We start from the raw sequence: 12,184 nt of genomic DNA, 5'->3' as shown, positions 1-12,184 counted from the left end.
GGGAACCAAATTTGACAAGGCCAATATGCGGCTATTAAGATAAGTGTCCTGCTCAGAAAACTGGCTTTCTATAAGACTTTGGGAATCAGGGGAAACAGAGGGAAAGCATAAAGGAGTCCCGGAGGCCAATCATGGACAAGTGCGTCCCTCGGGGGTTGTCCCTGTTGAGAGATCAGGGCAAAGTAGTTGCTGCACTTCGTGTTTGTGGGGGTAGCAAAAAAGTCGCAGCAAGGCTGGCCCCATCTGCAGAAAATCATTTCCGCTACTTCATTCTTGAGAGACCACTCGTGAGCCAACAGTATAGCTCTGCTGAGTCTGTCCACAATCACGTTGGATTTCCTCAGGATGTGCGTTGCTATCAGAAAGCGCTGGGTGGACTCTACCCATTTCCAGAATCTTAGAGCCTCTCGACATAGGGGGTAAGATTTGGTTCCGCCTTGTTTGTTTATGTACCAGACTATGGACATGTCTGACTGGATCGCAATCGTGCCTAGAGGAAGAGAGTCTTGAAAGGACTGCAACGCTAAAAGAACCACTCTCATCTCCACGACATTTATGTGCAAATGAGCCTCGTGAGCCTGCCATGTACCTTGGGCTGTCCGTCCCTGATAATGCCCCCCCACCCGATCAGGGAGGCGTCCGTGGTCACTGTTGCAACTGGAGCCGGGAGGACAAATGGACGTCCCATAGTCACTGTCTCAGACGTTTGCCACCACCGAAGATAGTCCTTGCAAGAGCTGGTTATCAGAACTGGGTGATTCATCGGTAAGTCAAGAAATGTCCACTGTGTGAATAGCAGCCACTGAAGAATGCACATGTGAGATCTCGTTAGGGGTATTGCAATAATCGCTGTAGGGTAAGCAGTCTTTCTGGAGGGAGCTTTAGGGACATGCTGACCGTGTCTAAGTCTGCTCCTATAAACACTGTACACTGCGATGGCAATAAAGCAGAATTTTCTGAATTTATCGTAATGCCCAGTTGGAAACATAGATCTAAGAAGACAGTGTCCCATGCCCGAATAAGTTGATGCCTGGTGGGAGCGGTGAGGAGCCAGTCGTCCAAGTAAGGAAACACCCAGATTCCTAAATGTCTCAAGTAAGCCATGACCACCTCCATGCATTTGGTGAACACTTTGGGGGCTGTAGTGAGACCAAAGGGCAAGGCCCGAAACTGGAAGTGACTGGCTCCCAGCCTGAAGCGCAGATGATCCCTGGATGGCCTGGCCATTTTGATATGGTATTACACATCCTGGAGATCTATAGAGCACATCCAATTGTCCCTCCCTAAGAACGGGATTATGGACTGAAGCGTGACCATCAGGAACTTCATCTTTACCACATATTTGTTGAGTCTGCTTTGGTCCAAAACAGGTCTCCAGTCCCCTGTCTTCTTCACCAAAAAGAATCTCGAGTAAGTTCCAGATCCTTGCTGGTCTGCTGGGACTGGGTGGATGACTCTTTTTTGCAATAGTTTTTGGACCTCTATGGATGCCACATTCCGTAGACTGGGCGGAAAGTACACTTACCATAAATGTAGATGTTAGAGTGTATTCACTGTTGCAATCATTACATTTGGGTTATCTGCTTGCAGTAGCCTTCAGTCCGCCTGATTAACAAAGTCTTGGTTCCTGCTGTCCCTTCTTCCATGACGTCAGGTCGTCAGGGGTATAAAACATGCAGCCGATGCCATTACATCAGTTTTTCTTGCCCCAGATGTCAGGTGCACCCAATATGGGAAGCAATTAAATCTATAAATACAAGGATATACCTACAACAAAAAAAGCAAATACACCAAAGAGCTTTTGAGCATAGTAAGGGAAAGTAGAGATATAGCCAAAAGAAGAAAGGGGGCTGGAGGGAGGGTAACCAGGACTGCAACAGTGAATATACTTGAACATCTACATTTATGTAAGTGTACACAACTGTACTATGTTCTTCGTGTTTCACTGTTGCAGTCATTACATTTGGGTAGATTCCCAAAGCTAAGGTTGGGAGGAGGATGAATTTAAATAGAATTAGGACCAGCTATAAGGCCCTGCAAGACTGCAGTCACAAAGCCAGCTCTGGATTGAGAGAAAATTGGCAAATGATAATGTTTGGTAAAAGTATGTACAGAACTCCAGGTAGCAGCTTCTAGGATGTCCCTGGTAGGCATGCCTCTGAGAAAGGCTGTAGAGGTAGATGCAGTCCTGGCTGAATGGGGTCTGATGCCCTGTCGGATAGTTTTTCCATGATGCTTATAGCAGAAATGAATGCAGTTGCATATCCATTTTGAAATGGTTTGCTTTGAAATAGCTTTCCCCTCTGTCCCTGCAGCAAATGCAACCAGCTGCCACCAGCAGTTGTTCAGATTTCCTTTGAGGTTTAGTCCAGTCCAAGTAGAAACTAAGGCGTCTGTGCACATCTAAGGAGTGCAGTATACATTCCCCTTTGTTCTGTGGGTTAGGAAAGAAGGTAGGCAAATGAATGGACTGATAAAGAGCCACACTGGATACCACCTTGGGCATAAAGGAGGGATTGGTTCGGAGGGTCACCCTGTCAGCATGAAAGGCTCCACTTCTATAAGGGCCTGTAATTCAGATACCCTTCTTGCTGAAGTGATTGCTAAAAGTAAAGCTGTTTTCCAAGAAAGGAAATTTAAATCTGCAGTAGCAGCTGGCTCGAAAGGATGAATAGTGAGTTTCTCCAAGACAAAGTTAAGGTCCCAGGCTGGAGTTGGAGCACTCCTGGGTGGCCTTAAATGTTTGGCCCCTCTAAGGAACGGCTTGTGTAGTGGGTGAGAGAAGAGGGGAGGCTCTGTGTTATAATGAGCTGAAATGGCTGAGGCATGAATTTTGATGGAGGAAAACGACAAGCCCTTATAAAGCATCTCAGTCAAGTATTGTAGAATCTGAGGTAAACTGGGTGCTGCTACGCTCATTCCTTGAGACTGGTTCCAGGCACAGAATATTTTCCATTTTGCAGCATAAGATTTTCTAGTACTAGGCCTCCTTGCTTCTAAAATGATATCCATCACTGATTTACTGAGGGATGGTAAAGGAGAGATTAGGTAATTAGCCAGACTGCTAGGTTCAGGGTTTGCAGCGGAGGGTGCAGAAGCTGGTTCTCCTGCTGAGACAACAGGGAAGGAGTCTGAGGCAGGTGCCATGGGGCCAAGCATGACACATTGCACAAGAGGGGGTACCCAGTGTTGGCTTGGCCAGTCTGGTGCAATTAAAATCGTCCTTGGCTTGTCCTGTTTGATCTTTAGTAGCACTTTGGGGAGCAGAGGCAGAGGAGGAAAGGCATAAACTGATAGGTTTTTCCAGCTGAAGAACAGAGCATCCACTTTCCAAACCAGCTTGTGGGGAATCTTTGTGCAACATTTGTCCAACTGATGGTTCTGGGGGAGGCAAACAGGTCTATATATGGGCTCACCCATTTGCTTGTCAACATGTTGAAAATCCTTGGTTCCAGTTTCCACTCATGTGGGTCCATGAGGTTTCTGCTTAGTCCGTCTGCCAGTGTATTTAGTTTTCCTGGCAGGAGCTGAGCTTGTAGATTCACTTGGTAGCTCAAGGCTGTGTTCCACAATGCCATGGCTAGTCTGCAGAGGGGGTAAGAATGTGTCCCCCCACTGCTTGTTTATGTACAACATGACAGCGTTGATGTCCGTCTTTACCATTAGTTGTCCTGGAAGAATGTGGTCCTTGTCGGCTGTCAGAGCATTCTGTACAGCTAACATTTCTTTTTGATTTATGTGCAGGTGCATTTGACTTGGTTTCCATTTGCCCTGAATGCACTTCTCTGCCAGGCATAGTCTGATGTGTCTGTTAAAGTTTGGGTGGCAGGGGGTAGTGTGAATGGTAGTCCCTTGTTTTGGTGGCAGGCCTCTGCCCACCACAGGAACTCTAGGCAAGGTATGATAGGAATAATTGCTTCTAGATCCTGGGAATGTTGGCACCATAGGCTTTTGAGATACAATTGTAGTTTCCTCATATGCAGCCTTGCATATGGAATTAGAAGAATGCAGGAGGCCATGAACCCCAAGGCTTGCAGTATTTGCCTTGCAGATAGCTGGGTTTTTGTGGCCACTTGTTTGAAGTAGGTTGTCAAATTAATAAGTTTCTCTGGCGTGAGGAAAGCCATCTGGGAAGTTGTATTCAAGCTTGCTCCCATGAATATAATTTGTTGACAGGGTACCAGGTGTGATTTATTTTCATTTATGGTGTACCCCAGACAAGTCAGTACACTTTGAACAAAAGCCAGATGATTCAAAAGTATGCCCTGGCTTTCTGCCTGAATTAGACAATCGTCCAGGTAAGGGTATATTTTTTGCCTGCAAAATACAATGACTGGAGCTAGGCACTTTGTGAATACCCTGGGCACAGTAGATAAGCCAAAGGGCAGTGCAGAGAACTGATAGTGCATGTAGCCTGCTTTGAAGCGTAGGTATCTTCTGCAAGACTCCCAGATAGGGATGTGCAGGTATGCTTCTTTTAAGTCTAGTGTTGCCAACCAGGCATCTTTGCCTAGCATAGGAAGCAGCTGGTGAAGAGTCAGCATCTTGAATTTTGGAATCACCAGAAAGGTGTTTAAGATAGAAAGGTCCAGGATAGGACGCCAAGAATTGTCTTTTCTGGGTACCAGGAAAAGTCTCAAATAGAAACCTTGTCCCTTTTCCTCTTCTGGTACCAACTGAATAGACCCCATGCTTAAGAGGGAGAGTACTTGATTTTGGGCCTCTGCCTGCCGATTTGGGGGTAGATCTGGCCACCCGCTTGGTGTTGGTAATGTGTGGAAGTGAAATCTGTATCTTTGGGACACTATATTTAAAACCTATTTGTCCTGGGTAATGAGTTCCCAGTTTTTTGCCTGCAGACCAATCCTTTCGCCTAAAGGAACATTCAGTTGGGAAGTGCTTGGAAGTTTTAAAAGCAAGTCATTGAGACAGTTTTCCATAGGGGGGAGTCTTACTACTCCCAGATTTGGATGTGGAAACCCCCCACTGCTTAGTCTTGTGTGTCCCCTGGGACTGAAACCTGGGGTTTCTATTGTGTCTGGGTTTGGATTGAGAAGACCTGGAAGGGGCTGGAAAGGACCAATTCTGAGATGGCCAATGCCTACTAAATCTTGGAGGCTGAACTTGTAAGAAATCAACAGTTTGCATAGATTTAGCTTTATCTTCCATCTTTTTAAGAACTTCCTCAGCTTTGTTGCCAAACAGACGGTCCTGATTTGAGGGAGCATCCAACAGCTCAGCTTTAACATGATCAGTCAAAGATTGCTCCTTAAGCCAAGCATGCCTTCTGAGCACAGACCCAGTAACAGCAGCCCTGCTAGAGGCCTTTAATGAATCAAATCCACATTGCAAAGTATGTTTTCCAACCTGTTCAGCAGAATGCATTAAATCCTGTAATTCTTTGTTTTCAGCACAGTCAGGAATCAACATCATTTTCTGTTTTAGCAATACAATAACATGTTGTTGATACTTTAATATATGAAACTGGCAGTCTAAAGCCCTAATAGCCAAGGTTGCAGAAGTGTAAACCTTCTTACCCCATCTATCCAGCACCCTGGAGTCTGTATCAGAAGGGGTAGGATTTTTAGCAGTAGAAGCCTTAATGCCCTTGGGTACCTGAGAAATAGTCTCTGGAGCCGCAACAGGATTTTTAAAAAGGAACTTGTGTGAATCAGGAACCCTGTAATATCTGTCAGGTTTTCCGGGAGCAGGAGGCAAAGAATCAAGGGCCAAACTAAATTCCGAAAAGGCATCATCAACAATGTCTAGTACAGGAGGTACAGCTAAATGCCTATGCTGAGGCAGGAGTAAGAAATCCCTAAGCCTCTTTTTTGAATCAGAAAAATCCTGGCTTTCCCAGTGGAAATGTTCCCTTAGAGTATGTAAGATTTCACCAAAAGAAAAATCCTCTGGAGGGGAAGCAGAGGGAACAGAGTCCTCTGCATTAGAATCCTCATACGTAGATAAGGGTAAATCCAGATCATCAGAAGAATCAGAAAAATCAGAATCCTGGTCAGAACATTCATAAACAACTTCAGTCCTAGGTCTCTAAGAAGGGGGTGGTTGGCTTCCCCAGATTAGAGTTACAAGATCTTCGGCCATTCTTATTTGTTTTTTAGGCATAGAGGCCTGAACATGTTCATAGGTTCATAGGTTCATACTAGGCTATCTGCCCTAGGGCATTTATAAGCCTAGCCAGAATGTGTTTGGCTTTCGCCACCCATTTTAAATTTATTTTGCTATGCCCTTTTTCGAGGTTAGTATACTACGCCTCTATCTAACAGTGACACAGAAGTGATACCCGGGGTAAACCTACGATCTCCCATCCACTCATCAAGATTCCTCTTGAAGAGAGTCAATGAGGGACTCTGCCTAACCTGGACTGGGATTTTATTCCAGAGTGAAGGGAGCCTCTGGGTTATGAATCTGTCCCTCCAGCATGTCCTATTTATTTCAGTGCTGAGGTTCAAGTCTCGAGCGTAGCTCGATGGGATTTGGATTTTCTGAGGTGCAGCATGTCCATTAATTCCGGGTTGGACATGGCTTTATACGTCAGGCACAGATCTCCTCTGAACAGGCGGTATGTCACTGAGTAGAGCTGGAGTTTCTTTAACCGGGCAGCATATGGCATCTGTTTGAGCCCTTTCATCCTCTTGGTGAGGTACTTTTGGGGTCTTTCCAGTTGCTGCAGGTGTCTGGTAAGGTACATCCCAAAAGGGGCATTGTACTCAATTATGGGCCTGATGAGGGATGAGTAAAGAGGCACGATGACCTCCCCTGATCTAGATGTGAATCCCTTCATGATTAGGTGGGCTATATAAAATGTTTTTCTAACCACTTTGGCCATGTGGTTGTCAAATGAGAGATTGCTATCAACTTGGGTCCCCAGGTCCCTAATTACTTCTTCTGTACTTAATGGATTTCCACCTATGTGGTAATTTGTGGGCACTTTGTTTTTGCCAAAGGGATGACTATACACTTTTGGCATTTAGCTTGAGGCCATGGCTCTGGCACCAGTTGTCTGTTTCTATGAGGCCCTTTTGGAGGATGCTTGTGTCGGCTAGAGAGTCGATTATGGCACCCAGTTTGCAGTCATCTGCGAACTTGGTCAGCCACAGTCCTTCCGTGTTGGCCTGTACCTCCGAGAAATATATACCGAACAAGAGAGGTCCCAGGACTGAGCCTTGTGGGACACCACTTGTAACTGGTTTGAGTCTGACATGGCTCCAGCAATTCTAACCATGTGGGTTCTGTCCTTGAGCCAGTTTGCAATCCATCTAGTGACATAGGGTTTATATTTAAGCTGGTGAGCTTATCTATAATGCCCGAGTGGGTATTGTATCGAAGGCTTTTGCGAGGTCCAGGTAGGCTGTGGACCACCTTCCCCTCGTCAATGGCCTTGGTGACTGTTTCAAAGAAATCAACCAGGTTTAAGAGGCAGGATCTGCCCTTAACAAAGCCGAACTGGGTAGGATCCAGTGTTTGTAGGTCCCCAATATCTTTATTTATGAGGTCCATGATGATCCTTTCCATAGCTTAGCAGACCAAGCTAGTCAGGCTTATGGGGCGATAGTTTCCAGGATCCGTTGAGGCACCACCTTTATGGAGAGGGACCACTGTTGCTGTACGCCACTCTTTGGGCACATATCCTGTAGTAAGGCTGAGATTGAACAGTAGTTTTATGTTTGGGTTTAGCTCTTCTTTGAGTTCATGTAGGACGCAGCCTGAGCGTCGGTTTCTTAGGCATGGTTTGAGGTTTAGGCCTAAATGAAGAAGGAGGCGTTGGTTTAATATGCAAGTCTGTAGGCCTGAATACACCCTCAGAAGCGGTGCCTGCACAGCGGCTCCGGACCCATCCAAGGTAGAGACATCCGCAGATTCCACAGTTGAAGCATCTCGCGGCATACTGGACTCCGAATGGGTCTCAGTAGAGGCCTGCAAATCAGAAGTAGTGGGTATCAGGGGCCGCGAAAGCACCTCACTGAGTACCGGCGAACTGGCGACTGGCTTAGGAGAAGCATTCGTCGGCAGATTTGGACTTAGGCGGCCTGTCTCTGGTTTTATATTTGCGTTTTTTTGGAATACCGGTAGTCGGACGGCTAACTGATGACATTTCTGGATAATTGAACAGAGAACCGAAATATTTAGAGGTGAAAATATACCGATGACGGATAGTGCGCTGATTAAATAAGGCACAAAACTGACAGCAAGGTACGTCGTGGTCAGGGCCTAGGCAAGGAATACAGTAGGAATGAAAATCTTTGTCAGGTATTTGCTTTCCACAAGTAATGCAATTATTAACTTTTACTGACATTGGTAAGGAGCAAGAAAAAGTTTCCCCAACAGGGTACTTAGTTTTAGTTGAAGACTTCGGTTCTGAAACTCGAAAATGAAAATTTCAGGAGTCGGCCGGCACTTGCAAACTGCTTCTGCTTCAGGCACCGCATGGCAAGAAAGACTGTAATGGCGTCGGCTGCATGTTTTATACCACTGACGTCATGGAAGAAGGGACAGCAACCGACGCAGGACCCAAGACTTTGTTAATCAGGCAGACTGAGAGCTACTGCAAGCAGATAACCCAAATGTAATGACTGCAACAGTGAAACACAAAGAACATAGTCTAGGATTCCTTTTTTTGGTCTGGGTTGTGAAAGAAAGGAGAAGAAATATCCTCTGGCTATAACGTTTTATACCCATCGGTCTTCTGTGATTTTTAGCCAAGCGCCTAGGTACAAAGACAAACGTCCCCAGACTGCCTCCAGAGCAGGACAGTCGGGCCTCCTTTCAGGAGCACTGATAGGGTTTCCCCAAGGAACTGATCCCCGTCACCCTGGTTCTGCAGACCCCCTCTGCTGCGTGGGCATCGTTTTCCACCATTGCCTCCTCCTCTGCTCCTGGAGGAAGCTTCACCTTGTGAGTTCGGAAAGGCTCCTTGGGTCTTACGGAGCCACATTTTCCCTCCCCGTTGACCTTTGGGATAAGGTCTAGTAGGGGTAGAAAAACGGACTCCTATGGCAGATAGAGTCTTACCATCTTGCTCACATCTAGTGAGGGTCTCTAACTTTAGGTCCAAACAAGGAAGAACTATCAAAAGGGGCATTCACAAACGACGACTGAAAAGGTTCCACAAAAGAACATAAGCGCATCCAGGAATGTCTTTGCAGAGTAATTCCTGCATCCGCTGCCTTACTCATTCCATCAGCTGCTTAAGACACGAGGCACATGGAAGAGTTTACAATGGAATTGAGGGTAGCAAGCTGAGACGTTACTTTGTCAGCCACTGAATCGGCTACTGCACCCTGGAGAGCATCTCCAAGCTCCTTCAGGAGATCTCTCTGAAGCCTTGTGAAGTAGGTTATATAGTTCAATGACCGAAGGGCAAATGTCGTAAAAGTGAACATGTGCTTACCACATCTGTCCATGATCCTAGATTCTCTATTAGGAGGACAGACAGACATAGAGATCTTAGACATCCCTTTCTTAGTGGCTGTCGCGGCCACCACCATGGCATCAACAGGTATGGGTTTGGATAAGAAAGACTTATCTTGAGATGTTGAAATGTATCTGTTGGGTCTCCTAGGGACTGGCTCCATAGAATCCGGTGACTCCCACGCTCTTTGAGACAAAAGATCCATCAACTCATCGAAGGGCAGAGACCCCCAAGAGGTGGAGGGTCAAGACCCGAAAGCCTTCAGAAGCACCGATTTGTCCTCGGTAGGGTTTAGAGGCTGCCAGTCACCCCTCTGCTTAAGGATCTCAAGGATATCCCCAAAGAAGATATTCTCAGAGGGGGACCTTGGGGACGCGTCTGATTCCTCCAATTCAGTGTCCGACGTGATGGATTCCTGGGGGAATCTGTCTCCTCTTACATAACCTCTTCCGAGGGAGCTCCTTAGTGGGAACTTCTGGGGAGGTCTCGGAAGAGCAGGGTTCCCCCAAAGGGGTGTCCTGAGGCTCTGGATCCCTATGCTTACGGTGGATCTGTGGTAGCAGAGAAGATTCAGGCACTTTCTGGAAGAAGGTGGCTAATATCAGAGGTTGTGGCAGTCCGGGGGAACAAAGCCCTCCTCATGGCATCGAAGGCACTATGGCTCCAATGCAAGGAAGCACCCTGGTCTGAAGACACCGGACACCTCCAGCACCAGAACCGCCGGCTCTGAGCCAGAGGTAGGAGCCAAACTCATCCATGCCGAAGCCCCAAGAGGGAGAGTTGGAACCAATGTATCGGTTTGACTCCCCCCCCGGAACCAACAGGACAGTGTTGCCTCCCAGATTCCGCCACCGGAGCAGAGGACATCAGGGTTGTCGGTACTGACAGGTCATAAGTGAGTGTCGGTACCAACGGTTCCACAAATGACTGAATAGCCTCCTCCGACGTCTCGATTCGAGTCGGAGGAGGAGCAGAAACAACAGGACAGGGCGTTGTCAGTTCCGAAGCTGCTCGAGTCAAAGCCGACAGAATTTTAACTAGCGCTGGATGCTGTAAAAGTCTCTGTACCACTTGATTCATGTCCGAATCGGACAGTCTGTAAGCCTGAGAGGAAACCACCAACGAAGCCGGTGAACCCAGAATCGGGGATCTCAAGGTAGAAGATACCGGTTCCAAGACTGGGGACCGGCTCCAACCAACTACCTGTACGGTCGGACACTCACTTCTTAAGACAGAAGTGGTAAACTTCATGACACCCATGCAGACGGACAATAGAGGTATGACTGCCGAATCCTACACAAATGCACTTTATAAGCACTTACACGAGTGCATGGATCATGCTATCCCTAATAGAATCAAGATTTTATCCTCCAAAAAAAAGGAAGCCAATCTGGTGGTCCTCTGCCATAAACAAACTCTACAACAGAAGAAAGAAACTGTTGAAAAAAAAAAAAAAAGAGTAAAATCCCATGACTGGAGGAACTCCCTGGTCAACCTCAGTAAGAAGCTGAGATCCCTCATAAAATCCTCCAAAGCTAGTTACGAAAACAAAATTGCCACCGACTTTAAAGACAACCACAAAGCATTCTATAGCTATTGTCAAGAATCTAAATGGGAACACTTAGATCTGCTCTGGGTTACAAATATACAGAACCAACTGATATTGCCAACATCCTAGCAGATAGGTTCAGTGCTAACTTTACCCCCCTCTCACCCCCCTAGAGGGCCCATCTCTATACCGGAAGAATGCAACGTTCCTATAATCACGGCTGCACAGGTAAAAAAACACACTCTCCAAAGCCAAGAACACAGCATTCATGGGACCTGACAATATCCCAGGCTGCGTTCTACACGAACTACAGAATGAAGTGGCACCCTACACAAGTACCATGTTCAATCATAGCCTCACCTCAGGCTTTGTACCCACTGAATGGTGTACCGTGACGGTTATCCCACTCCACAAAGGGGGAGCCACGACGGACCCCAGGAACTACCACCCCATTAGCCTGACGAGCCTGGTCTGCAAGGCCATGGAACGTATCATTGTGGAACTCATAAATTTAAGACATTGGTAATCTCCAAACTCTGGACCCTACCCAGTTTGGATTTGTAAAAGGCAGATCATATCTCCTAAACCTGACTGACTTCTTTGAAGCAGTCACCAAAGCCACAGATGAGAGTAAAATGTTCACACAGCTTATCTAGATCTCGCCAAGGCTTTTGACACCATCCCCCACTCTGGAGTTATAGATAAGCTCACTAAACTAGGTATAAATCCCTATGTCACAAGATGGGTTGCCAACTGGCTCACGGACAGAACCCACACTGTGAAAGTAGCGGATTCCAAATCCAACATCAGACCAGTAACAAGTGGAGTACCACAGGGTTCAGTCCTGGGTCCTCTCCTGTTTGGTATCTACTTCTCTGAAGTGTAGGCCAAAACAGAAGGTCTTTGGCCAACAAAGTTTGCAGATAACTGCAAACTAGGAGCCATAATCGAAACTCCTAACGATGTGGACAAACTACAAAAGGGCCTCACTGAGACAGATACCTGGTGTCAAAGCCATGGCCTGAAGCTCAATGCCAAAAAGTGTATTGTCATCCCCTTTGGTAAAAACTCTCAAAAAACTTCCCCTGCACAGAAGCTATTGCACGGCACAAAAAATTGATAGATCCAACAAGAAAAAAGCCAGCAACTGGAAGCTGTAAACACTAATTTAATTAGTAAAACATATAGAGAATTCCAATAACAAA

The 12,184-nt window shown here is 46.5% G+C and overlaps 1 protein-coding gene across 1 annotated transcript in view; it reads right to left on the bottom strand.

The window, feature by feature from the left end:
- The window catches only part of LOC122797240 (islet cell autoantigen 1-like), a 472,425-nt gene that overhangs the window by 308,168 nt on the left and 152,073 nt on the right, over window positions 1–12,184 (bottom strand). The window lies entirely within an intron of this gene.

This window comes from Protopterus annectens, chromosome 3.part0, assembly GCF_019279795.1.
Source record: "Protopterus annectens isolate FY-2018-M chromosome 3.part0, PAN1.0, whole genome shotgun sequence".
In the NCBI taxonomy this organism is placed as follows: Eukaryota; Metazoa; Chordata; order Ceratodontiformes; family Protopteridae; genus Protopterus; species Protopterus annectens.
The sequence above is the reverse complement of the archived record's forward strand: the minus strand, read 5'-3'. Positions and strand labels throughout refer to the sequence as shown.